We start from the raw sequence: 27,793 nt of genomic DNA, 5'->3' as shown, positions 1-27,793 counted from the left end.
TATGACTCTTAAACATTGCCAGGAATTCAGAAGAGGTTTATAATATTGTTGCTTAATAAGAAAATGCATTCATCGGCAGGATATAAAATTTATGGGCTTCAAATGGATTTGAGTTTGTAGTTTTAGCCTTCTGTGCCCCTGCCATTCTTGAGGCTATGAGTAGGGTTTTTTCATTAAGTTAAATTGAATTGAATGAGCTTTTACTGAGCGCCCACTCCCTGCTAGACACAGTCTCCTTAATCCGTGCACTGTCTGTACGGTGGCAATGGGGGGCGAGCTAGCGGGGGCCCAGCGAGGTTCTGCCCCGCGCTCACGCACATCCGGCTGGCAAATCTGGGAGGTGGGATTTGAAGTTAGGGCTGAGGCTTATGCTCTTTCATCCCCAGCTGATTCCAGGCAGAGCTGATTAGAGAGAAGAGACAGGTTGAGTGGCTTTGCATATGTCACCTGGTTTAATCTTGTTTAATCTTCTCAACCACCCTGTGAAGTTCAAGTTTGTTACATTTCCTTTACTTTACATCTGAGGAAACTAAGGCTCCGAATGGTGTGGTGACACGCCAGGTCACAGAGCTGGTGAGAGATGGAGCTGGGATTTGAACTCAGAACCCTCTGGCTCCAAAGCCAGCATTCCTTCTAGAACTCCTGCGGGGAGGTGGGGGGAGGAGTGTCTGCATTTCCTCCAGCATGTGGCTGACCGCCTGCCGTGAAAGTGGCCTAGCACTAGTGACTGGGGCACCTTCCTGTAAACCGAGGCAAGGGGAGGTATGGAGGCAGGGCTGGCCTTCAGTTTCCTGGGCACTTTCTAACTCTGTGCCCCAGCCGGGCCATCTGTCCTCTCTGACCCTCACTTTTCCCACCGGTGAACGAATGGCCATGATGACACATCCTGGGTTGTTGGTAGGATTACAGAGAGTATGTGTGAGGCACCTGGCGGTGTGTCTGGCGCGTGGCGGGCCCTGCAGTGAGGAACCCTGCCCTTTAGAGACCTGCTCGCTGCCTCGGCTGAGAAGCTGCCATTGCTTCAGCCCCCGGACTCCTGTGCATCGTGGAGCTGATTGCCAGTGGAGACGCGTGATTCATTCGGCGGCATTTTGTGTGGCATTGTGCAGGTCAGCCTGGCACAGCACGCCACGTCCACAGCAGGTATTCAAGGGCCATTAGTGTTTATGAAGGTGAGAAAATTGCTGAGATGGAGGGAAGCCATCAAAGTAAGAGCCTTTGCCTGTCTTGTGAAAGTTAACTTGCAAACCTAATGACTGTTGGGCTGTCGAAAAAGTGTCATCTGGGTTTCTCACTGGAGATGGAGCTCTCTGGAAGGGTAGTCGGGCAGCCCCTGATTGCTGCGCGGGGGCGGTGCTTTTTCTATGACAGTGAGTTGGAGAAATTAACAGTGGTCTCTGAGAAGCCACGCTCAGCTTAACCCTTTGAATGGCAAAAGCTTTAAAATGGATCCTGGAAATAGTTGTATATTCTTCATACCCCGCCATGTTTTCTCTGAGAATGAAAGCGACTTTGAATGTTTGAGGTTTTGGTGACAAAGATCCCTCTCCTTCGTAAAGCATGTTGCAGTGGTTGGGAACGAAACCAGCACAGCGTGTTCTGTGCTGTAGGGGAGGCTGAGAGATTCGTCCAAGCCCCACTTCTGTTCGGGGGGGAAACAAGGACCCCGACTTTTGGTCCGTGTCCAGATCTATGTCAAGGAGAGGATTCATTCTTTAGAAACAAATGTGAGTAACAGCCCCTGAGTAGTCATTTTCAAGTCATTCTCTGATAGAGATAGAATGCTTAATTTAGGTACATTTAATGGTTTCAGGGCATTTGGAGTAGTCCCGGGGTGGAAAGCAACGCTTTCCTTCTTCCGTTTCTACCTGACTGCATTCCGCTTTGTGTGTTAAGTGTCGGTTATACCAGGGGAGCGTTTTCCTCTTGGCTGCATTTGCACCTGGCAGGTTGCGCAGGAATTCCTTGATTGCAAAGTAGCTGCTCTCAAAATGCAGACAGGCAGCCGCACTCAGTAGCCTCTTGGCCACGGGCAGCGGGCTGGTGCCAGACACCTGGGTTTGAGTCCTGTTGCGCACGCTGCTTGGCTGTTTTCAGCTGCCGTTTGCTCGCGTGTAAGATGGGGCTAGGATGGGACCCCTCGGAAGGTCCTGGGGGGCACGGAGGCCGGCTAGTGTGATGCGGTGTGTTAGCTCTGCGGGAGCCGCGCTGGGCGCTGAGGGACAGTGGGACAGAAAGACAGGCCCCGGCCCACTGAGGTGGAAGAAGCTCGTGTGTCCGGGGCTGCGCGACACCCACCTTTCCCGGCGACCTCTACCTTCTGGGGTATTGAGAGGCTCGTTCCTTGTTTCTGTTCCCTTTTCTTACGTAGGGAGAGTCAGAGCAGCAATTCTCAGGTCAGATTATTTGGAAGATCCACGTTGCCACTGATTATTTACGAAGGGACAGGCCGGGGGGGAGGTAACCAACTCGATTGATTTGTCAGCGAGGCAGCTGGAAGGGTGTGTGACAAACAGGCCAAGCTGCCATTTGGCCAGAGATTGTCAGCGCTGGGGTTGTTCCCCCAGGAGAGCCATGATGGCACATGTAATCGACATTTTTTATTAACCCTGAAGTGATTAAAGATGCCACGGCTGAATTTGTGTCAAAGTGCCCGGTCCCCGGCATTTTGAACAAGGGCTCTATGTTGGAGCCATAAATAGCCTTGTGTTTACTTCCTGCTCATCGCTTTAATCAAACAAGGCATACAGAGATCTGCCTGATTTGGTCTTGAAACCAAGCCAGGGAGCCAAGGCTCTGCTTCCTGGCTTAGGTTCTCAGAACATTCTGGTACGAGCGTCATGATGGACGCTTAGAAGGCACTCTGTTCGTTGACCCACTTAGGCATCAAGCGTTAGCTGAGCTCCTACTGTGTGCTGGGTACCGAGGTGTACAGAGGTGCGGGTTGGGGGCCCTCCTCTCGAGGGAGGTGTCACTACAGAGCGGGGATGGATAAATGTTCATCACTAATTGCGTGACCCAAGCTGTTGGGACCGCGACCAGGGCTGCCCTCATTGCCAGGGGAGCGGGGAAAGTGGCACAGGGGTGATTTGGGTCTCAAAGGGAGGGCATCTCCTCACCAGGCAGGACTCACCTCAGGGGCTTTCCAGGCAGAGGTGGAAGCAGCCGTGCCTGGGGTGAGCGGACACGTGGCGGGGCGTGAGGGGGGAGGGTGAAGGGCACATAGGGCCGCTGGCAAGAGCGTCCCTGCAGATGGGCTGGGGGCTCAGTGGAGAGCAGCGTGGGCTTGCTGCTTCCTCTCCTGCCGCCGAAGTTACTGAAGCTCTGTGTGCTCAGTTTCCTCATCTGTGAAGTAGAAGCAGTCATTATCTCACATCTGTCAGGGCTGCTCTGAGGATGGAATGACCCTGGGGGTAAAGCTCCCGACCAGCCCGAGCCTGGCAGAGGGCCTGCAGGCACGCTGACGGAGGAGGAGGGAGGTTTGCGGCCATGAAGAGTCCTCACTCTGACTCTCTGTTAGGTATTTTTATTCCCATTTTGTAGCGGAGAAACCTCCTCATAAGGGGGTCGAGCAGCTGCCCAAGGTCGTACACGGCAGCGCAGGGGCTGAGAGGGTGCAGTGGGGCTTCCGTAAGAGGAGCGGGCCTGTGTAGCAAGGGGGTTAGGACGTGGCCCATCACGGCGAGAGTCGGTTTGTCGCACCGCCCCTGAGTGGAGCAATGACTCGTATGTTTCCTGAGCACCTGCTTTGTGGCCAGCTCTCAGATGGGGGGTACACACATTCACTCAGTCACTGAGCAGTATTTAGTAGGCACCGACTGCATCCCAGGTATTCTACCAGATCCAGAGTACCCTAGTGGGTACCTGGCGGGGAAAGAAGGAAAGAAAATAAAATTATGACATGTCCAGCAATGTGGATAATTGCTGTTTCAGCCTTGAAATAGTGGGTATGTGTCGTTAAAATTTTGTATACTAGCTCCCCTACAGCCCCAGCTAAAGCCCCCTCTGTCACCCTCCCCCCCTCCCCCCCACAGTACAGACATAGAACGAGATTTATCACTTGTGACTTAGACCTGTTGCTTGGGAGCCTTTCCCATCAGTTTAATCTCTTCTCCCTTTTAATCCTGCGGCTGGCAGGATGTTGCAGGGGCAGTAATTTAATAAAAGTATGCAGTTTGTAAAGCAGCGCACATTTGCCAACCTTTTCAGGGAAACCTCCGAGCTGTTCTAGGAACTTGGCGATATTGCAGGAAAAAAAACGTTATATTTAATTTCATCCTTTGGGTTCTGCAGCTAATAGAAGCGTAAATGCGAGCCATGTCTGAAAGCCATTTCTTTATGTGATTCAGAGAATCAGGACGCTGCAATTACCCCGTGTATGAGATTTATGAAAACATTAATGCCTAACGAGAAGAAAACATCTCGGCAAGTTATTTAATTTGAAGTTGCAGGCCTGGCTGCTGGTTCCTAACTCAGACCTCGTGCTCTGCCGCCAGCCCACAGGCGCTCACTGCCCTCTGGCTCGCCCAGCAGCGGGGGTGGGGCAGGGCAAGGCGGAGCTGGGTTTGAATCCCATCCGTCTGTCTGATCCCGAGCCCACCCCTCGCTCCCCACCCCTGCACGGGCAACCTCTTTAGGTTTGTCACATGTGGCAGCTGCATGATCCGCCGGTTAAGAGACACACATTTGAAAAAATGTACGTGCCGCATGCTTTTCCTCTCTCTATTTCGCTTTCCCCTGAACTGACATAAAAAGGAGAGTCACACACAAGCAGATGTCAAAATGACTGCCGCGCTTTGCCTCATCAACTGGAAAAGCCACCGACTGAATTACTCCCGACACCATTTCTGTTTACGGCAGATGCAGAGCCGGAGCTCGGGCTGGGGGCCGTATGTTTTCCTGTTTTTGGCGATGGCTGAAGCCTTAATTCAAAAACAAATTAAGTCCTTTAGCTGTCACTTGATTGTTCCCTCCGATCTTTGGGGATAAATATCATCGCTCCTACCTCGTATCTCTTGGGGAAAAGGAGAGATCCTTTTCCCCAAAGGTTTTCCCCCCTTAATTTTTTTTCTCTTTGCCCAGAACTCAACATTTTTTTTTTTTTTGACAAAAGCATGCATTATTTAGAGCCTGTCGCTTCCTGAAGTTCTTTAATTACAGAATTAAACCAAAGTAATGACAGTTTAATTTGTTCTTTCATTAATTGGGAGCGCTCCGGGCTGATGTGAAATGAGTGCATTTGGAAAGCATGAGAGGAATGCGCGTTGAGCGATTGGAGCGTGGTAATAATAACCGCTGTCGTGTAACGCCTGGCACTGGCCAAGGGGCTCTTAAAGCATATTCTCAGTTTATCCTCCTAGCCACCTTGAGGAGGGGGTCACGCTTCTCTGTCCTGCAGATTAGATCTGGAGGCCAAGAGAGGAATGACAGGGCGAAGTCCTCCCGGGTGCCCGGAGGGAGAGTCAGGCCCGCACACCAGGTCGGGCCGCCGAGCCCCTGTCCTGTCCACAGCACCACTCGGTCCTCAGGCCCGAGCAGTGGTCTCAGTTCTACAAGGAGCTGCCCACAGGAAGACAGGCACAGCCTGGTGGGGTGTGCCTGAGAAGCACGCACCCGTGCCGGGCTGAATGCTGAGGCTGAACCCGTGAAAATGAAAGGAGAGCTGGGCAGGAGGGGGCTGATGCTTCACCGAGGCTGCTGGTGGTTTTTCTACTTTGAAAGTAGCCATGGGGATGCAGAGAGGCGCGCTTGCAAGCACGGCCCGTTCCGTTTCGTTGTGGGTCAGGAAAGCTGTCCCAGAGAAGCACAGGACCTATGTCTCTCTGAAGCCTGTGGTTCAAGGTGGAACCCAGGTGTGTGGGGCTCTGTCAGGCCTGCACTCCTGGGCTCCACTCTGTCCACGGCCCGGTCCAGCTCTGCTCCGGCTTAGGACGGGTCTCATCTCCAGCTGAGGCCAAGGCCAGGGCAGCTGCTGAAGCCAAGATGACAGTCATCAGGGCAGCTGCCTTTCCACGGACACACGTGGCCCGGGCATCGTCCTCCTCACACTGGCCTCAGGGTCTGCCAGACCTTTGGGCCCTTCTGTGCAGACTTCGGATGTCCCCGTCATGTCTGCAAGGGCCCTGGGCTGGGGCTTTGGTTACTGGGCTTCTGGGACCGAACTGAGGGTGGACACTTGGTACCTTCACTTATGCAGCTGAACCATCTGGCCCGGCCAGCACCCTGAAGGGAGGCACTCAAGAGGGGCCTTACTGTGTAGGGTCTCGAGTCCTGTTTGCTCCAACAGAGGGTCACTTCGGCAGCAGGTGGTAAAAGACAGGAAAGAGAGCAGACGGCTAGTGGCGCCTTCCTTTGTACCTTCTACTTTACCGTAATTCCCTCTGAGCCCCCCTGCAGCTCTGGGAAGCGGTAGGCCTGGCCCCCAGTTTCTAGCTGTGGACACGGCAGCTCAGAGACGTGGTCGTCTGCTCAGGCCATGTCAATAGAAGGGGCACAGCGGGGTTAGGATTCGGGGTGTCTGAAGTGCCCTGTGGAATCGGACCTTGATGTCTTTGTTGCTTTCATCCGGTGTCCCCCAGGCCGCCTGCTTGCTCTCACGGTTCCCAACCCCCGGGACTCTCAGAGCCCCGCGCTACAGTTCCCCTGTGAACTTGGGATCTTATTATTAATGCGTTCTCTGCAGCGACGTCTAGATGAGTTTAGGATTAGAGGATTCAGTTACACTTTATTACTGTTTGCCATTAAAAATCATGCAAATAAGACACAGAATAAAGCAACTTGTATTGTTTCGGACAGCAGATTTACATGTTTACTGCAAGAAAAATGACACCAAACGCCTGCAAGGTGGTAATAAGATTGTACCTCAGAGCTTTCGCTTTGTTGGTCTTTATTCATAATTTATGCCACGACAACTTCCAAAAGAGGTTTTAGACTAGTTTATCATAAAAACTTACAGCACAGGGCTTCCCTGGTGGCGCAGTGGTTGAGAGTCCGCCTGCCGATGCAGGGGACGCGGGTTCGTGCCCCGGTCCGGGAGGATCCCACATGCCGCGGAGCGGCTGGGCCTCTGAGCCATGGATGCTGAGCCTGCGCGTCCGGAGCCCGTGCTCCGCAACGGGAGAGGCCACAACAGTGAGAGGCCCGCGTACCGCAAAAAAAAAAAAAAAAAAAAAAAAAAAAACTTACAGCACAGCAAGAGGATTTTAAAGCTTACTGTTGTAGAGATGAAAAGAAAGCCTGGAAGCCATGTAGCTCGGGGGAGGGGGTGGAGGCGGCAACACATGCTGTAGCCGGCTGACCTGGGCCCCGAAACTGCCGGAAGCTTCCTGGTCGCCAGAGCTGAAAGGAGGCCTGCTGGGTGGCAGGCTTCTCAGTTTTGGATTAACAGGAAGCTTTCCTCCACCTTCGTTCTCAAGCCCTTGGGTTGCCTTGTTGGGCTTCTGACTTCTCTCTGGGAAGAAGCGGGCACGGAGCCTGTTTGGGAGCATCTGGGCGGAGAAGGGCTGGTGTAGAAAGACACTCTGTTCCATCCTAACCCGAGTGTCGGAGGTGGTGCTGGGGAGCTGTTACCACGCCTTGGAGTTTAGAACCCTGGGCCTCTGACTTGGTGACGGGGCTGCCTGGGCGATGCCAGCCTTAGGGGCAAGGACTTTAGGTCGGCCGAGGAAAAGGAGGCTCAGTCCACGATGATCCCAAGCCTTCAGTTAACCGCTACGTCTGGCACTTCCCCAGCACTGTGACCACCTGGTGTTCCAGCCCTGGGCCCGCCTTCCGGCTGGCAGGGTGGGAAGGATCCAGAGTCCAGAGCAGAAGCGGGCTGGCGTTGTGCACCTGCTCCTGGGGTCCCCAGGGGTCTTCACAGATGATGTGGAGCCACAACAGGTACCCTGCCGACGTTGATGATTAGCATCAGTAAAAATGTATAAATTACAGCACGCGGTACACACAGTGCAGTACTGGTAGTAATGAACTTAACAAAGGACAGCTCGAAAGCTAAGCAGTGGCTGTCCTGCTTTTCCTCTTTCAAAAAAAAAGTTGGAAGCCGCGTGCCGTGTCTGAAAGCTTGTGATCAAGAGTGTAGGAGAGACAGATTGACTAATGGCCAAATGAGCCTTCTGTAATCACTACAGGTATTGCTGACCTCACCTGGCTCTTGGGGGAACTGCTGTTCTCTGATGTGTGAATCCTTGTTGCTGTCAGCACAGGTTCAGGTAAAGGGATTTCTGGCTGTTAAACTCACGGCCAAGCAGCTTCTGTGAATTACAGGCTGTGTGACCGCAAAAATCATTGACCTAAGGGCTATAGACTTATTATCCTCTTATATAACTTTTCTTAATCCTTTAGAATCACTTGTTAGACTTTTACAGGTAACATAATTTTGTGCTCATTGAAGTAATGTAATTATACAGACTAATTCAAGACTATTAGGAATTTTGGGGACACCATTTATACCACCGAATGCATCCCAGGTACAGTTTGTTAGGGAAGAGTGGATATTCAGCCCCCAAGAACCCCAGGCCTGGGCGTGAGCTTGGGCGCTGAGGAGGTTTGAGTTAACCGAAAGCTACTGGAAACTGGTCAGTTAGTCCTTAGCTGGCCCTTTTAGAGGCCATTAGACTTAGGGGTTGTTTCTGAGAAATGGACTTGAGACGCATAAATGTACTAGGATTTTATTTTTGGGCACCAGCCTGGAGATATCACAAAGATAATTTCTGGGGAGTTAACAGCAATGCCGGCCGCAGAGCAGGAACTTCTGCTGCTGGTGGGCATGGTGGGCATGCGAGCTTTCCAGGGGGAGATGGGACTTGTTCCTTGTCGAGTGTCAGCAGCTCTTTTACTGTCTGTGAATTGAGCAGATCAGAACCATCTCCTTGTCTTTCAGGAGGCATTTGGGGGTGATCTGGGCCGAGGGGCTCAGCCTGCTACCACCCCAGGTGTGAGTGCTCTGAGTTTGTCTACACCTAATGCAGCGCCGTGGGGCACCACTGGGCGGTTCGGGGAGGTGGCAGAAGCCGGGCCTGCAGAATGACATTTCTGTGGCTTAATGATTTTCAAAAACCATTTGTGAGATTGAGGTAATGTATTTCCCAGGCACAAGCAATTTACTCCTTCCCACCGTGCTGAATCAGGCAGTTAAATCCTCTTGCTGTGTGCATATATCTGTCGGCACCAGGGGCAAGTGGTCAAGTTCAAGGCCCCTGCCATAGCCATGCTTGGCTTTTCTGGAATTGTTGAGTAACTGCTCTTTCGAAAAGGAAGTTTTTAAGAACACTGGAAAGTGTTAAGTGAGGAAAGCAGGAGGCCAAATTGTATCTTCAGTGAGATCCCAGGAAAAACCAAGCATGCAGAGAAAAATACTGGGCAGATGCTGCCGGCAGGGTCACAGTGGCTCCTTCGTCTGAGCACAAGGATTAGATTCAGTGTCCCCTTCTGTACTTTTTCAGTCCCTTACCCACTTCCCACTGCCTAGAGTGGCAACACCTGGCACCCAGGCGAGGAGCACCCCAGGGAGAAGCACACAGATCTGGACACTGGCCATGAATCCTGGGCCCGTTACGTGCACATTGTATAACCTTGGGCAACTCTCTTCATACCTCAGTCTCTTCATCTATCAAATGGCCCAGTTACATCTACCTCAGAGGGGTGCTGTGAAGATTCCATCACTCGGCTCAGCACCTGGCAGTGTGGGGCAGGTGGGGGTCTAAAGAAGTGATAGCCCCGGGCTTCCCTGGTGGCGCAGTGGTTAAGAATCCGCCTGCCAATGCAGGGGACACGGGTTCGAGCCCTGGTCCGGGAAGATCCCACACACCGCGGAGCAACTAAGCCCGTGCGCCACAACTGCTGAGCCCACGTGCCACAACTACTGAAGCCCGCATGGCTAGAGCCCGTGCTCCGCAACAAGAGAAGCCACCGCAATGAGAAGCCCGCACACCGCAACGAAGAGTAGCCCCCGCTCGCTGCAACGAGAGAAGAGCCTGCACTCAGCATCAAAGACCCAACGCGGCCAAAAATAAAAAAGAAATAAAATAAATAAAAAAAAGAAATGATAGCCCTTGTGGGGGTTATTATATAAGTGCATGTGTTTCTTTCATAATCTTGAAAACATTATAAATAAATAATGGGAGAAAGGAGTAATGACTGAAAATGGAAGAACAAAGCAGTCCATCTAGCTGCACAATGCCACCGACCACTCTGTCCCGACCACGATGACCACTCTTTACTTGTCTTCAGGAAAGAGGTCAGATGGCAGCCACTGCCACATGGTGCCTCCAGCCCTCCAGGAGGGAAAGCGTGGAGCACGATGGGAACATCCACTGGGATTATATCCCAGATAGTCAGGAGGGTTTCCTGGAGGAAGGAACATCTCAGCTGAGACTGGAGGGAAGAGTAGGGGCCAATGTGGTGGAGAGGGAGGAATTTGCTTCGAGTACAGGGAAGGGCATGTGTAAAGCCACAGGTCGCAAAGAGCAAGGTGAGTTTGGGAAGCCTGGCTAGAGGGCGATGTGCAGGTGAGGTGGTGGTGAGAGGTGAGGCTGGGCAGGTGAGTGGGTGGCTCTCAGGTCAACTGGAGGCTTTCCCGCTAGACTGGGTCCATTTGCAACCCGTATGGAGTCCCTGAGCGTGGCCAGCAGAAGCCCACAGCCAGATAAGGCCTTAAGGCCAGAAAGCTCTGAGCGTACCTCCTTGCTGGGTGTCTGCATGCGTTTTAGGGTGAGGGGCCTGTGTTTTTTGTTTTGTTTTGTTTTTTAATGCATATTGAGAAATCATAATGAGAATGACCACCCCCATCCAAACCCCCTCACGGAGGGCTGGTGAGAACCGTGGCTTTGGTGGGCACTGTGGGCCTGACGGAGCCTGCCCTCAGGGCTGCCCCGGAAGGCCTCTTTGGGGAGCAGAGACAGCCTGGCGCTGGCCTGTGGCGGTTGCCGTGGCAGCAGGACCTGAGTGGCCTCACTTTCTGAGAGTGGTCACCCTGTTGGGGGGTCCTGCCCTGGCTGGCGTCAGGTGGGGTGGGGGACTTAGCTGGGTCTCTGGAAAAGCTGTCAGGAGGTGCTCCCCGGGGACAAGGCTGTGTGTGACAGCCAGGACACCAGGACCCCCCAGCCTGGGCCTGCACAAGGATTAAGTTGGAGGCCACTGGAAATAAGTCAGGCGGTGCTCTCAGGGGCCCCCACTCAGTGACTGCTGCACGCAGCCCGTCCCTGCCCGTGGGTGAAGCAGACACGCTGATCACGAGCCGGCTCCTCCCCCGGCTCAGGTGGCGGATGTCCCACCTCCCTGCCACTACTGTCCCTTGTCCCCGTCTGTCTTCCCTGCCACTCCTCCAGTGGTGCCCCCTCTGCCTGCGGCACCCCACCTTCTCAGCTTCTCTCCTTCCACCTCACTGCCAGTCAGATCCACCCCCAGGTCCTGGTGACGCTTCTCCAAAATGACGTCCAGTGTGTCCTTAGCCCCGGGCTGCTCCCTCCCCTCTGGTCGTCCTCTTCACTGGTCTCCCCACAGGATTCTGGCCTCCTGTGCATCAGCCAGACTGTTCTTTCAAAAGGAAAGCTGACTCTTGCTTTTCTCTCCTATGTTTAACCCTTCAACAGCTCCCCATCTTTTGTGGAGGGAGACACTTCCAGAGTTCTCCGATCTGTTTTGCCCGCCCCTGCTGCGCTCCCATCCACATGGGGCCCCGGCCCCTCTGCAGGCTGGCTCTCCCCGCCCTCCCACCTCCCCACCTTCCTCAGCAGCCCGCCCACCTCCTCAGTCAGAATTAAGCTTCACCTGCTATTATTATCTCTTGGAGGCCAGCTCTTTTCTCTTAGCACTGTCCCCAGTTGTAATACCCGTTTGTACATTTGCTTAGTATCTTTTTCTTTCATCAGACTCTTGTGAGCTGTTTTGTTCCCCGGAGATTCTAGCAGTGAGCAGTGTTCTTGGCACATAGTGGACCCTGGATAAATAAATATCTGTGGAATAAACCCAATGAATGAATGAGAGTTGCCCAATTTTCAAAGCCTCTGTTTGCACATCTGTAAAATGGAGGTAACTTCCCTGCTGACCTCGTGGGTCTATCTGTGGATCACATGGTTCCGTAATTTGGAAAAGTACTGTGGAAAGTGATGCACAGAAGTTAAAGTATGATATTATGACTCCTTCTAACCAGGTCACACCCTCCTCTTTCCCCGGGCATTTTTTGAGAACGAGTACTTCTTAGCTTCAAAGAGTGGGGAGCAGTACGAAGCCCCTTTTGATGATCTGGCTTTAGGGTAGGCGAGCCACGGAGGAGAGAGGCCTGCGGCTCAAGGGCAGACGTGACATTCAGCCTGAAAAAGTCCCTAACTGCCCTTCCTGTTCCCCCTGAGGTGGGCTGGTCTGGAAGAGCACCTGGCAGTGTTTAAGTGCGCTCCAGCACTGAGACCTAGAGCATTCTACCTATGTTGATGGGCTGCGGTAGTGCTTAGAAGCTGTGGAGAAGGGGGGACATTTGAGGAGACTAGATGGGCTTTCCAAGAGAGAGAAAAGCTGGTGTTAGAAGCTAACTATCAATAAAACTAACCTTGACCTCTGGAAAAATTCTACAATGGATTTATGTTAGAACTCTCGGTTCCAAGTGATAGAACACTCAATTCCTAGTAGCTTAAAGCAAAAAAGTGAATCTGTTTGTTCAAGGGTGACAATGCTGAGGGCTGTTTAGCTTCAGGCGTGGCCGCACTCAGGGGTCAGATGTCCTCATGTCTTTGTCTCACCTTCTCTGTCTCTAGGTGTGCCCTGGTCCCAGGGACACGCCACCCCTGTGGTGGCTCCCTTTCAGCCTCAGGGCTACTGCTTCGCAGCCCCAACGGTGAGGAAATGCTTCTTCCCCTCTACTGCCTGCTGCAGCCCTGGGCTTGTACCCCGCTGCCTTGGGTTGTCCAGGACTGGGTTACGTGTCCTTTGTAGAAGCTTTGAGCCAGTGCCTCGTGCAACACACTAACTGAGTGGGGCATGCGTGGTTCTCCAAGGAAGGTGGGCGCGTGGACACCGGGCAAGCAGTAGAATCCATGGCACTGCAGGACTAAAAGACAGGTGTGCTGCTGGGAGCCAGCGTTCAGTCACCAAAACCATTCATTCTTTTTTGAGTTCTTAGACTCATAGGATCTGTGTATATTGAGGCCAGAGACCAAGTGTATCTTAATTTGGAAAGGCACCTGACACTCATGGGGCCCAGGTCTTTAGAATCTTGACGATTCCATCTCATCCTTATTTTGCAGAAGAGCTGGAACCCCAGGTCCTCCTGGTGCCAGAGAATCTCAGGCTGTTCTTGCGAACATGGCAGGGAGGTGGTGGTGTCTACCATGCGATGGTGTCCGACTAGATGGCCGTGGCTTGTTGAAAAAGAGCACCCAACCTAAAGAATTAATGATTTACTTCTAGGGTGGTGGAGGTTTCTCGTGACCAAAGGACACAATACTTAGCATTCTTCTGTTCCACAGCTTATAATAAACAAATTGGGTAGCATTTCAGAAGGGAGGTCTGCTTGTCCAAGCTCTAGAGGACTCAAAACCAGGATAGCCATCCTTTGGTTCCTCTGTACATTTGTCCATACGTCTGTTCATCTGTCCGTTTGTCTATTCATCCGTCCCTAAAGGGCTGGCAGTGGGAAGAGGGCTCAGTCTGACTTTGTGTTGTGTTAGTCCAGAGAACTGGATTAGGAGCCGTGTGTGGGGCCGCAGAGCACATTGCAGGCGGGAGGTGGGCGAGCATTGATGTTTAAGCCTGAAGGCTCTCCGGCCAGTCTGCCTCGTCTGATTCTCTGCTCCACCTCTCACCGTGTGACCTGGGGCAGATAACCTCTCTGTGCTTCAGTTATCTCAACTGTCAAATGATGTTTATAATAATACCCACCTCCTACTGTGCAGTAAGGATTGAGTTAATTCTTGTGAAGTGCTTAAAACACGGCTTATGTGTAGTACGGTTGAGTGCGTGATTACTGTTACCTGGAGGTAGGAGGTGAGGTGGTATTTTGTCTCAGAATAATGTCCAAGGTTGCAGTGCTCTCAGAAGGGGCTCCAGCTCCTCCTGGAGTCGGGCACTCCCCACCGCTGGATAGGCTGCACCACCTGCTGGGGGGCCTGCAGGCCGCCAAGGGCTCCTCCCCACTCCACAAGGAGGGTGATGACCTCTAGAGCCCCCGCCTCCACTCTCCACGCATTCTTCAGCAACCTCTGCAGACATCTTGCTCTTAATCCTTTTTACGCAAAGAAAACTCTTTTTTGCTCCTTTACATCTTCTGCTGGCATTTAAAACTCCTTCCCTTTGTTCTGACCTTATTGAACGAGAGAATAATTTCTTGGAATTCTCTGTCTAATGAAAATGCTCATGTACTTACAGATTCTGATCAAGTTTCTCCTCAACCTTTACTTTAAGGGAACTTGCATCATTTGGTATAGAAAACATTTTTTTTTTTTTTTTTGCGGTACGCGGGCCTCTCGCTGTTGTGGCCTCTCCCGTTGCGGGGCACAGCTTCCGGACGCGCAGGCCCAGCGGCCATGGCTCATAGGCCCAGCCGCTCCGCAGCATGTGGGATCCTCCCAGACCGGGGCACGAATCCGTGTCCCCTGCATCGGCAGGCGGACTCTCAACCACTGCGCCACCAGGGAAGCCCCTAGAAAACATTTTAGGAAGCACTTAGGAGGATGGTGTAAGATGAAAATGCTGCCTTAGCTCTCACTGTTTTTGCAGATACCAGCCGAGGTACCCTGCTCTTAAGAGATTGAAGTGAAATTGGTTCAAACTCCTATACCATGTATGCTAGGAATGCTGCAGGCTTCCCAGGCTCTCTACAAGTTTTCCTGAAGCTGACAGGGGTGGGGAGAGTGTTGTGTGTGGGATTATTTCCTTAAATCATTCCTGGCTCCTCATTCATGCCTGCAGTAAATGACATCAGTGTGTAGATCACACTGGCCTTCTCGTCATCTCTGTGACACAGTGACCCACCCACACAATGAATGCTCCAATCCCCTGACTTTTCTAAATATTCCTACCAGGATTCAGGATGTGGGGAGATTTTTACTGAAATACTGGGGTAGAGGTATTCAGTACTTTTTACTGAAGTACTGGGGTGGAGGTGAGGAGATAGGGTGGCGTACTACTCTCCATTACTGCAAACCAGATGCTTAAAATTCGATATTAGATTTGATTTCCAGTAATGAAGGAGCAGTTCCCGTCAGACTAACCTTCCCACAGCTGACAATTATAAACTCTGAACAAAAGCAATAACAAACTACCCGAAGGTATTGGAGCACAGCAAAAAGCAGGCAGACATAGAAGAGGGTCTTCCCTTCGAAGAAGGAAATAGCATTGGATGAATTTCCTACTTTTATGTTTTTCTGCCTGAGGGTAGGCTCCAGTCTGTGCCAGGCAGAGCAGCTAAAAGTCAGATAGAAAACCTGTAGTGTTACTGGCTTGAAGAACCGTAATTTGGGGCAACTACAGCAGCTGGAGAGTGACGAGGGAAATCTCAGACAGGAAAGAGTCAGAGCGGGGGAGCCACAAATTCTGTGTACAGACTCTGCCCAAATCTCTGAAGACTCCTGAACCCATGCATGGGGCAGATTCTAAGCAGTTCAGCTCAGACTAAGACAACTGAATGGGATTTCTGCCGCTGCACACAACAGAGGAGACAAAGTTTGAAATGTGAATAGAGTCAGGTTAGTTTTCCTGTTTTTAAAAAAGTTGATGTTCTTCAGAGAAACATAACAGAATCCAGAGTTTATACAATGTAAATTTTGTAAATCTAATATTTCACCCCAAATTACTCAATATAGAAAGAAACAGGAAGGAAAGAAAGAAACCCACATTCAAGAGAAAGAGTTTCTCTCCAAGATTATCCAGATTTTGAGATTAGCAGACAAGTATTTTAAAACAATTATAAAAATACTCAGGGACACAAAGGAAAATATACACACAATGAATAACAAGATAGGAAATCTCTGTACAAAAATAGAAACTGTAAAGAAAAAAAAAGGAAAGCCTGGAACTGAAAAATATAGTGTCTGAAATAAAGAGTTTGTGCTTTGGACTCCATTGCAGAATGGAGATGAGAGAAGAAAGAGCCAGTGAACTTGGAGGTAGAGCAATAGAAATGATTCAACTTGAAAGCAGAGAAAAAGAATAGAGGGAAAAAGAAACAGATACTCAGGAACCTCTGGACAATATCCAGAGATATTTGTCTAATATATAATAGTCTAGTATGTATAATTGGAGTCTCAGAGAAGATGAGAGACAATGGGGAAGAGAAAACTTTTCAAAGAAATAACGCCTAAAAACTCCCCAAATTTGATGAAATATGTACATTTACAGATTCAAAAGGAAAAAAAAAAAAAAACCCTGCAGACCCCAAACAGGGCAAATATAAAGGAAACCACACTGTGGCATATCATAGTCAAACTTCTGGAAACCAAAGCTAAAGAGAACAATCTTAAAAGTAGCCAGAGAGGGACTTCCCTGGTGGCTCAGTGGTTAAGAGTCCATCTGCCAGTGCAGGGGACACAGGTTCGATCCCTGGCCCAGGAAGATCCCACATGCCGCAGAGCAACTAAGCCCATGCACCACAACTACTGAGCCTGTGCTCTGGAGCCTGCGAGCCGCAACTCCTGAGCCCACATGCTGCAACTGCTGAAGCCCACACGCCTAGAGCCCATGCTCCACAACAAGAGAAACCATCGCAATGAGAAGCCCGTGCGCTGCAATGAAGAGTAGACCCTGCTCACCTCAACTAGAGAAAGCCCTTGCACAGCAACGAAGACCCAATGCAGCCATAAATAAATAAATAAGTTTATTAAGAAAAAAAAGTAGCTAGAGAAAAATGAGTATCATGTGGAAGGGAATAATGATATGAAAATGACTGACTTCTCTCATCAGAAACAATGGAGTTCAGAGACAGTGGAATGGCATCTTTTTAAAAAAAATATTTATTTTCTTTATTTTGGCTGCCTCGGGTCTTAGTTGTGGCATGTGGGATCTTTTGTTGTGGTGTGTAGGCTCTTTGTTGCGGTGCGTGAGCTTCTGTCCAGTTGTGGTGCGTGGGCTTCTCTCTAGTTGTGGTGCGCAGGCTCCAGGGCATGTGGGCTCTGTAGTTTGCAGCACGCGGGCTGTCTTGTTGAGGTGCGCGAGCTCAGTAATTGTGGTGTGTGGGCTTAGCTGCCCTGCGGCATGTGGGATCTTAGTTCCCTGACCCGGGATTGAACCTGCATCCCCTGCATTGGAAGGCAGGTTCTTTACCACTGGACTACCAGGGAAGCCCCTGGAATGGCATCTTTAAAGTGCTGATAGAAAAATAAAAATGTCTCAACTCATGATTCTGTATCCTTTAAGAATGAAGGTGAAATGAAGACATTTTCAGATGAATGAGAAGTAGGTGAGAATTCATTGGAAGCAGATGTGCACTACAGAAATGTTAAAGGAAGTTCTTTAGGATGGAGGACTATGATACCAGATAGGAACTCATATCTTTAGGAAGGATTGAAGTGGCTGTCAATGGCAAATATGTGGGAAGATATAAAAGACTATTTTTTCCTCTTAAATTAAAAGAATACATATGACTATTTAAAGCAAACATTTTCACATTGCATTGTGGGGTTTATAACATATATGGGTGGAATACATATGACAACTATAGTGTAAAGGATGGGGGTTGGAGAAGACATTTATGGTTGCAAGCTTCTTATATTTTATGTAAACTGGTACAATTTACTATAAGAAGACTTTAAAATATTAAGCATGACATATATACAATGGAATGTTACTCAGCCGTAGAAAGAATGAAATTGAGTTATTTGTAGTGAGGTGGATGGACCTAGAGTCTATCATACAGAGTGAAGTAAGTCAGAAAGAGAAAAACAAAATACCATATGCTAACGCACATATATGAAATCTAAAAAAATGGTACTGAAGAGCCTAGTGGCAGGGTAGGAATAAAGACTCAGATGTAGAGAATGGACTTGAGGACACAGGGGGCACAGGAAGCTGGGACGAAGTGAGAGAGTAGCATTGACATATATACACTACCAAATGTAAAATAAGTAGTGGGAAGCAGCCGCATAGCACAGGGAGGTCAGCTTGGTGCTTTGCGATGACCTAGAGTGGTGGGATAGGGAGGGTGAGAGGGAGGCTCAAGACGGAGGGGATATGGGGATATATGTATACATATAGCTGATTCACTTTGTTATACAGCAGAAACTAACACAACATTGTAAAGCAATTATACTCCAATAAAGATGAAAAAAATAAAATATTAAGCATGTATATTATAATCCCTAGAGCAACCACTTAAAAAAGGTTAAGAGGCATAGCTAAGAAGCCAATAGATAAAATGGAATTCTAAAAATAGGTATTTCAAAAGAAGGCAGTAAAGGGGGAAAGGAGGAATAAAACAGAGGTAAAACAGAAAACTAACAGCAAACTGGTAGATGTAAATCTGCTCATATCGACAATTTCATTAAATGTGCATGGACTAAACACTACAATCAAAAGAGATTGTCAGGGCTTCCCTGGTGGCGCAGTGGTTGAGAGTCCACCTGCCGATGCAGGGGACACGGGTTTGTGCCCCGGTCCGGGAAGATCCCACATGCCGCGGAGCGGCTAGGCCCGTGAGCCATGGCCGCTAAGCCTGCGCGTCCGGAGCCTGTGCTATGCAACGGGAGAGGCCACAAAAAAAAAAAAAAAAAAAAAAAGAGATTGTCAGAATGGATACAAAAGCAAGACTAAATTATATACTGTTGACAAGAGGTGCACTTCAAGTAAAAAAGAGACAAATAAGCTAAAAGGAAATAGGTGGAATAAAGGGATATCATCCAAATAGTAAGCGTAAGAAGACTGGAAGTATTATAATACTAACCAATAAAATAGACTTCAAGACAAAGGGTATTACCAGAGATAAGAGGGACTTTTCATAGTGATAAAATGATTAATTCATCAGGAAGACGTAACAATCTTGTGTACCTAAAAACAGAGCTTCAAAATACAGGAAAAAGTTTTCATAGAATTAAAGGGAGAGTAAACAAATCCATAGTCATAATTGGAGATATTAACACTCTTCTCTAAGTAGTTGATAGAACAACTAGACACATCAATAAAGATGGAAGATCTGTATAACATTATCAACTACCTTAACTAAACTGACATTTATGGAACACTGTACATAACAATGCTGGGTACAGATGCTTTTCAAATTCAAATAGTACTTCTCTAAGGTAGGCCATGTGCTAGGACATAAAGCAAATATCAATACATTTAAAAAAGCTTAGAGACTTCCCTGGTGGTCCAGTGGGTAAGAATCCATGCTCCAAATGCAGGGGGCCCGGGTTCAATCCCTGGTCGGGGAACTAGATCCCACATGCATGCTGCAACTAAGAGTCTGCATGCTGCAACTAAAACATGCTGCAGTGAAAATCCTGTGTGCCACGACTAAGACCCGGCACAGCCTAAAGAAATGTAAATAAATAAATATTAAAAGAGAGTTTAAACAATAGAAAGCCTAGTCTTTGATCACAGTGGAATTAAATTAATAATAAATAATAATAAGATACTGAAAAATAAGAAAAACTCCATAAACATTTGACAGTTAAATCACATACTTCTAAACAACTTATGGGGATTTATGCTTTTGGCTAAGATGGAGTAATAGGGACCAGATTTATGCCTCAATCTTAAATAATTAAAAGAAACAGGTAAAATATAAGGAACAGTGGTTTTCAGGCACTGAACACCAGGTAGTGTAGACAGTGATCCCTGAGAGAGGGGAAACAAAATGGGATGAGCCCTGAGATTGTTGCAGCTTACAGCCCGATGAGAGTTTCTGGACTATAGCACAGGGAGGAGAAACCCAGATGGGTCCCAGTGATCCTCCTGAGTTGAGGAGACAGAGCTGGCATCCAGGAAGGGCAAGGCAGCTAGAGTTCTCTCTAGAGTTCTGGTTCTCAGAATAGAGAACCAGAGACTAGAGAGCTGCCCAGAGAGAGAGAGAGCTCCAGAGCCTACAGGAGTTCCCTCCAAGTCTTCAGTGAAATACTGATCAGCACATGTGTAGGAGGAAGCTCCCCAAGGTGGGGAAAGAGCCACTTGAAAGGAACAGGATGAACAATCCCCAGAGCTCACAGGACCAAGAATACGTCATATTCCCATAAGCCAGAGTGGGAAATCCTTGTAATTCACAAGGGTATTGCCTCAGGAATGGAGTAAAACAGCCCTAGATAAATGCTGCTCTTTTTCCTCCTATCAAAGCTTAGAGACTATCCTGGCAAGAAGTGAACTGTTTCCAAGGAATTTAATTGTGTCCCAGAACAAACCTCAAGACTATTATAGGAATACAAAAAAATTTTAAAAAATCCACTAAAGTAAAATTCACTGTCTTGCTTCCAAACAAAGATTACAAAGGCATGTGAAAGAAGAAGAAAAATCTGAACCATGATGAGAAGAAAAATCAATAAATAGAAACATACCTAGAAATGGCAAGATGATACAATTAGTAAATAACGTTATACCAGCTGTTATAAATATGCCCTATATATACAAAGAGGTGGAGAAAAGTATGAACACAATAAGGAGAGACATGGAAGACAGAAGAAAGGTCCAAATCGAACTCTAGAGGTGAAAAAAAAATGTTTTGGATGAAAACTACACTAGATGGAATTAATTGCAGATCATAAACTGTAAAAGAAAAGGTTAGCAAATTTGAAGACATAGTTATAGAAGCTATCTAAAATGCAGCACAGAGAGTAAAAAGCTTGGGGAAAAAATAAACAGAGCACCGTGAACTGTGAGATAACTTCAAGCTTACCCAAGATACGTGAAATTGGAGTCTTCAGAGGAAGAGAGAACAGAAAAAATTATTTAAAGAAATAAAGGCTGAGGGCTTCCCTGGTGGCGCAGTGGTTAAGAATCCACCTGCCAATGCAGGGGACACGGGTTCAAGCCCTGGTCCGGGAAGATCCCACATGCCATGGAGCACCTAAGCCTGTGCACCACAACTACTGAGCCTGCGCTCTAGAGCCCACAAGCCACAACTACTGAGCCCGCGTGCCTAGAGCCCGTGCTCCACAACAAGAGAAGCCACCGCAATGAGAAGCCCACATACCGCAACAAAGAGTAGCCTCTGCTCACAGCAACTAGAGAAAGCCTGCATGCAGCAACGAAGACCCAACACAGCCAAAATAAATAAATTAAAAAAAAAGACAAAGTGTGTTAGGTTGGATAAAAAGGCAGGACCCAATTATACAATACCTGCAAGAAACCTTAAATGAAAAGCCACCAAAGGTTAAATGTAAAAGGATGGAAGAAGATATACCATACTAATAGTAATTAAAAAAAAGAGTGGCCATATTAATATTAGACAAAGTAGATTTCAGAGCAAAGAATATTAGCAGGGATAAAGAGAGACATCTTATAATGAGAAAGGGGTCAATTCATCAAAGGACATAATACTAGATACTTTGGGCACATAAACATTAAGGGCATAAATATGTATACATCTAATAAGAGAGCTTTAAAATACATGAGGCAAAGCTGATAGAACTGCATGGAGAAATAATCATATATACAATTATAGTTGGAGCTTTCAACACCATTTTTTCAATAATCAATAGATCAAGTAGACAGAAAATCAGTAAAGGTATAGAAGACTTGAACAACACTATCACCAACTTGGCCTAATTGGCATTGATAGAACACTCCATGTAACAACAGCAGAACACACATTCTTTTCAAGTGTACATGGAATGTTTACCAAGATAGACCATATTCTAGGCCGTAAAACAAGGCTCAGTAAATTTAAAAGGATTGAAATTATTCAAAGTATATTCTCTAATGGTGATAAGATTAAATTAAAAATCAATGACAGATAACCCAAATATTTGGAAACTAGACAGCACACTTGTAATTAACCTCTGGGTTCAGGGAGAAACTGATAGGTATATTAGAAAGTATTTTGAACCAAATGCAAGTGAAAACACAACATATAAAATTTTGTGGAATGTAGCTAGAGTAGTTCTCAGATGGTAATTTATAGCATTAATGCCTATATTAAAGAAGAAAATTTCAAATCAATGATCTTAGCTTCCACTTTACATACAAAAGAAAGAAAAGCAAATACAACCCGAAGTAAGCAAAAGAGAGGAGATAAAGAAAAAGCAGAAATAACTGAAAGAGAAAACAGATAAACAGTAGAGAAAAGTCAGTGGTGCCAAAAGCTGGTTTTTTGAGATCAGTGGAAGTGATAAACCTTTAGCCACTCATCAGGAATAAAGAGAAAACATACAAGTTACCAATATTAGGAATAAGAGAAGTGACTTAATTACAAATTCTAAAGATATTAAGAGAGTACTAAGGTAATACTATGATCAACTTTCTGTCAATGAATTCTACAACTTAGATGACCTGGATAAATCCCGTGAGAGACTCAAGCAATAAAAGCTCACTGACAAAATTAGATAACTCCAAAGCCTTGTCTCTATTAAAGAAATTGAATTCATAGTTAAAAGCCTTCCCATAAAGAAAACTCCATGCCCCAAAACTTCACTAGTGAATTTTACCGAACATTTAAGTAAGAAATAGGACCAATTTGTTATGGGTTGGATTGTGTCTCTCTCAAAATTTGTATTTCTAAGTCCTAACCCCCAGTGCCTCAGAATATGTCTTTATTTGGAGATGGGATTTATTTATTTATTTATTTTTTTTCCGGTACGCGGGCCTCTCACCTCTGCGGCCTCTCCTGCTGCGGAGCACAGGCTCCAGATGCACAGGCTCAGCGGCCATGGCTCACAGGCCCAGCTGCTCTGCGGCACGTGGGATCTTCCCAGACCGGGGCACGAACCCGTGTCCCCTGCCTCGGCAGATGGACTCTCAACCACTGTGCCACTAGGGAAGCCCTGGAGATGGGATCTTTATAGAGATATTCAAGTTAAAATGAAGTCTTTAGGATGGACCCTAATCCAGTATGACTTTCATTTTCTTTTCTTTTTTTAAAATAAATTTATTTATTTATTTTTGGCTGCGTTGGGTCTTCGTTGCTGCGTGTGGGTTTTCTCTAGTTGTGGTGAGCAGGTGAGCAGAAGACTGCTCACCACTCTTCGTTGTGGTGAGCAGGCTTCTCATTGCAGTGGCTTCTCCTCTTGCAGAGCACAAGCTCCAGGTATGCGGGCTTCAGTAGTTGTGGCTCTTGGGCTCTATAATGCATGCTCAGCAGTTGTGACGCATGGGCTTAGCTGCTCTCTGGCATGCGGGATCTTCCCGGACCAGGGCTTGAACCCGTGTCCCCTGCATTGACAGGTGGATTCTTAACCACTGCACCACCAGGGAAGTCCCTATGTTTTCATAAAAAGGGGATATATGAAGACAGACAGGCATAGAAGGAGAACACCATGTGAGTGTGAAGACAGCCATCTACAAGTCAAGAAGAGAGGTCTGGAACAGATCCTTCCCTCACAGCCCTCAGAAGGAACCAATCCTGCCTTGATTTCTGACTTTTGACTTCCAGAACTAGGAGAGAATACATATCTATTGTTTAAACCAGCCAGTTTGTGGTATTTTGTTATGGCAGCCCTAGAAAATTAATACACAATTCTTTTCAAACTCCTCCAGAAAATCAAAGAGGAGGAAGCACTTCCCAACTTGTTCTGTGAGGCCACCATTACTGTGGTACCAAACCAAGAGAAGAAGTAAGATTTAGCAAATCAATCCAACATTTATTTATTTATTTATTTATTTATTTATTTATTTATTTATTTATATGTCCTGACTAAGTAGGATCTGTCCCAGGAATTCAAGTTTAACTTAATGTTTGAAAATCAATTAATATAATACAGCCTATTGATGAACTATAAAAGAAGAACCATATGATGATCATCTCAAGAGATATAGAAAGAGCTTTTGACAATATCCAGCTTTCATTCCTGATAAAAACTTTCAGCAAACTGGAAATAGAAGATAATTTTCTCAAACTGTTAAGGAGCATTTATGAAAACATAACCTCTAGCATCTTACTTAACTGTGTAAAAGACTGACTGCTTTCCCCATGAGGTCAGGAACAAGGCAGGGGTGTTCACTCACACCGTGTCTATTCAGCATTGTTCTGGGGATTATAGCCTGTGCAATAAGGCAAGAAAAAGAAATAAAAGGTATCTGGATCAGAAAGGAGGAAGTGAACTTGTTTTTGTTCACATATGTGATTGTCTATGTAGAAAACTCTTCTGAATCTACAAAAAAAAAAACCCTTTAGAACTAATAGTTTAGCAAGTTTGCCGAATTCAAGGTCAATATAGAAAATTAATTGTATTTCTACATTAGAAAAGAACCTGAAATTTAAAAATTTTAAATACTATTTACAATATCATCACAACATGACAAAAATAGGGATACATTTGACAAAAGTTGTGCAAGATTTTTTCATCAAAAAACTATAAACCATTGCTTAGAGAAATTAAAGACCTAAATATTGATAAAAAGAGAGATATATCCTGTTCATGCATCAGAAGACTCAGTATTGTTAGGACATCTCCCCAAATTGGTCTGTGGATTCAATGCAATTCCAGCCCTTGAATACACACACACCCTGAAGGATTCCCAAAACTTTTGCAGGTAAATGGCCTGATGAAGGCTTGGGCACCGGCTGCACAGGCTTGTGGTAAGCTGTGCAAGCCTGACAGTGGTCTCTAGAATGATATCCTGGGACAGCAGAGACTGTCGAGGATAAACAGGAGTCCATGAGCTGGGACTGAACTAGGAGGGTCCGTGAGGCAGGGGCTGGCAGGACAGGGCCAAACGGGAGGCAAAGATTCACAAAGAAGTCTGACAGCTATTATCTCCAGGTAGTGGGATGATAGCTGCTTCTTATTTTCTTCTTTGTGTTTTTCTGGGTTTTTTTTGTTTGTTTGTTTTGAAAAATTTTTTGCAGAACACTTATTTACAATGTAATCAGAGAAACAGCCATCCTGTTGTTGATTCCTATGGGGTTTTACTTTTTGCACTTTTGTATAATTTGAGTATTTTTTACAGAGATTGTATTTGTTTTATAATATTGGGTTGGCCAAAAAGTGCCTTCGGCTTTTAAGGAAAAATAAAAGACACATTTTTCATTTTCACCAAGAACTTTATTGAGCAACATATTCACCCTTTTGTTCTACTACCTTCTGCCATTTTTTAGGCAACTTCATAATTCCATCTTCTTAAAACTTTTTTATCTTTTTGAACAAAGAACTGTTCCAGGTGCCTTTTACAATCTTCTAGGGAATTGAAATATTTTCCCTTAAGAGAATTTTGTAAAGACTGAAATAAATGGAAATCCAAAGGTGCAATATCTGGTGAGTACGGCGGATGAATCAGAACTTCCCAGCCAAGCGGTAACAGTTTTTGCCTGGTCATCAAAAAACATGTGGTCTTGCGTTATCCTGATGGAAGATTATGCATTTTCTGTTGACTAATTCTGGATGCTTTTCGTCAAGTGCTGCTTTCAGTTGGTCTAACTGGGAGCAGCACTTGTTGGAATTAATCGTTTGGTTTTCTGGAAGGAGCTCGTAATAGAGGGCTCCCTTCTAACCCCACAACATATACAACATCACCTTCTTCGGATGAAGACTGGCCTTTGGTGTGGTTGGTGGTGGTTCATTTCACTTGCCCCACGATCTCTTCTGTTCCACATCATTGTACAGTATCCACTTTTCATCGCCCATCACAATTTGTTTTAAAAACGGAACATTTTCGTTATGTTTAAGTAGAGAATCACATGTGGAAATGCAGTCAAGAAGGTTTTTTTCACATAACTTATGTGGAACCCAAACATTAAAGTGATGAACATGACCAAGCTGTTGCGAATGACTGTCAACGCATGAGTTGGATATTTTGAGTATGTCAGCTATCTCCTGAGTGGTTCTCAATTAATGTCTCGATTTGATTGGTATCAACTTCAACTGGTCTACCTGACCATGGAGCATCGTCCAGCGAGAAATCTCCAGCATGAAACTTTGCAAACCACTTTTGACATGTTCAATCAGTCAGAACATCATCTCCATACACCGCACAAATCTTTTTTAGTGTTTCAGTTGCATTTTTACCTTTCTTAAAATAATAAAGCATAGTATGCCGAAAATGTTGCTTTCTTTCTTCCATCTTCAATATTAAAATGGCAACACAAAAATTCACCAATTTTGATGTATTTATTTATTTTTATTGGGGTATAGCTGTTTTACAATGTTGTGTTAGTTTCTACTGTACAGAGAAGTGAAGTAGATTTCCCTGTGCTATACAGCAGGTTCTCATCAGTTATCTGTTGTATACATATTAGTGTATATATGTCAATCCCAATCTCCCAATTCATCCCACCCCCCCTTTCCCTCCTTGGTGTCCATACATTTGTTCTCTATGTCTGTGTCTCTGTTTCTGCCTTGCAAACCGGTTCATCTGTACCGTTTTTCTAGATTCCACATATATGTGTTAATATACGATATTTGCTTTTCTCTTTCTGACTTACTTCACTCTGTATGACAGTCTCTAGGTCCATCCACGTCTCTACAAATGACCCAATTTCATTCCTTTTTATGGCTGAATAATATTCTATTGTACCACATCTTCTTTATCCATTCGTCTGTCGATGGGCATTTAGGTTGCTTCCATGACCTGGCTATTGTAAGTAGTGCTGCAGTGAACATTGGGGTGCATGTGTCGATAAGTCTTTTTTTTAAATGCATGCTGATATGACAGCTGTCACATACAATCTAACAAAATCGTTTTGAATGAAGTTAAAAACAACTAAGTGCTACTACAGCCATCTTATGGAAAAAACTGAACAAACCTTTTGGCCAACCCAATAAAAAACAAAAGTCAGGCAGGTAGGCAGAGAGAAGGTGACCCGTGGCTAAAGCTATAGGTCTTGAGAGACGGTTAGGAACTCCTGGTGGGGCCACGTCTCAGTAAGCAGAACACGGAAACTGCAGTGAACGTTCACCTGCACCACATTTCGCTTGCCACGTTCTTTCTAAATCTGACTTTTGTCGGACACGTAGAATGTCTCCAGTTAATACAGCAAGTCATCTTAGCACGTGTGACAGAAGACTTAACTCCTTAATTCCATGAAGGCAGATTGGGCTCTCTAATTACTTAATTGAAAAAAGGTACACACTTCAGGCTGCGCGGTGTTTGGGAATTAATCTTTAAAACCTGACAGCAAACATTAAATTCAATTAGGGAGAGCGATTAGCAAAGATTCTTCTCTCCCTCACCCTGGATACTTTGAGAAGTGGCTGACTGGGGTGCATTGATTCTGATGCTATCGTTGTGTATATATCAACCAGGAGAGCCAAGTATGCATTTTTCATTTCAGAGGGGAGTTATTGGATAATTTACGGATTGATGGATTTCCTTAAACACGTTTCCACGGCTGATTTAGGAGGCCGTGGCCAAGAATTCAGACCTCTCTGGTTGCTGCTTTTGGCCTTGGTGCCACAGGGTTTAAGGTCTCTTAAACATATTAGTGTATATATGTCCACCCCCTCCTCGTCCCCCACCACCTCCTTCTCCTCCTTTCCCAACACCTGGCTGATAGCAGGTACCCAGGAAGTGTTTGCTGAATGAATGATTAAATGAATGAGTTTAATAGATGGGGACATTTGGGCATATTTGCTTTGGAGCACATTCATTTTCTCACGCTCTCTTTTTTTTTTTTTTTCTGTACGCGGGCCTCTCACTGCTGTGGCCTCTCCCGTTGCGGAACACAGGCTCCGGACGCGCAGGCTCAGCGGCCATGGCTCACGGGCCCAGCCGCTCCGCGGCATGTGGG

General features: G+C 46.6%; 1 protein-coding gene across 2 annotated transcripts in view; it reads left to right on the top strand.

The window, feature by feature from the left end:
* The window catches only part of WDR25 (WD repeat domain 25), a 139,083-nt gene that overhangs the window by 49,567 nt on the left and 61,723 nt on the right, over positions 1–27,793 (top strand). The window lies entirely within an intron of this gene.

The sequence above is a fragment of the Phocoena phocoena genome, chromosome 2 (assembly GCF_963924675.1).
Source record: "Phocoena phocoena chromosome 2, mPhoPho1.1, whole genome shotgun sequence".
Classification (NCBI taxonomy): Eukaryota; Metazoa; Chordata; class Mammalia; order Artiodactyla; family Phocoenidae; genus Phocoena; species Phocoena phocoena.
Note: the sequence above shows the minus strand (reverse complement) of the source record. Positions and strands in the feature narration are given on the sequence as shown.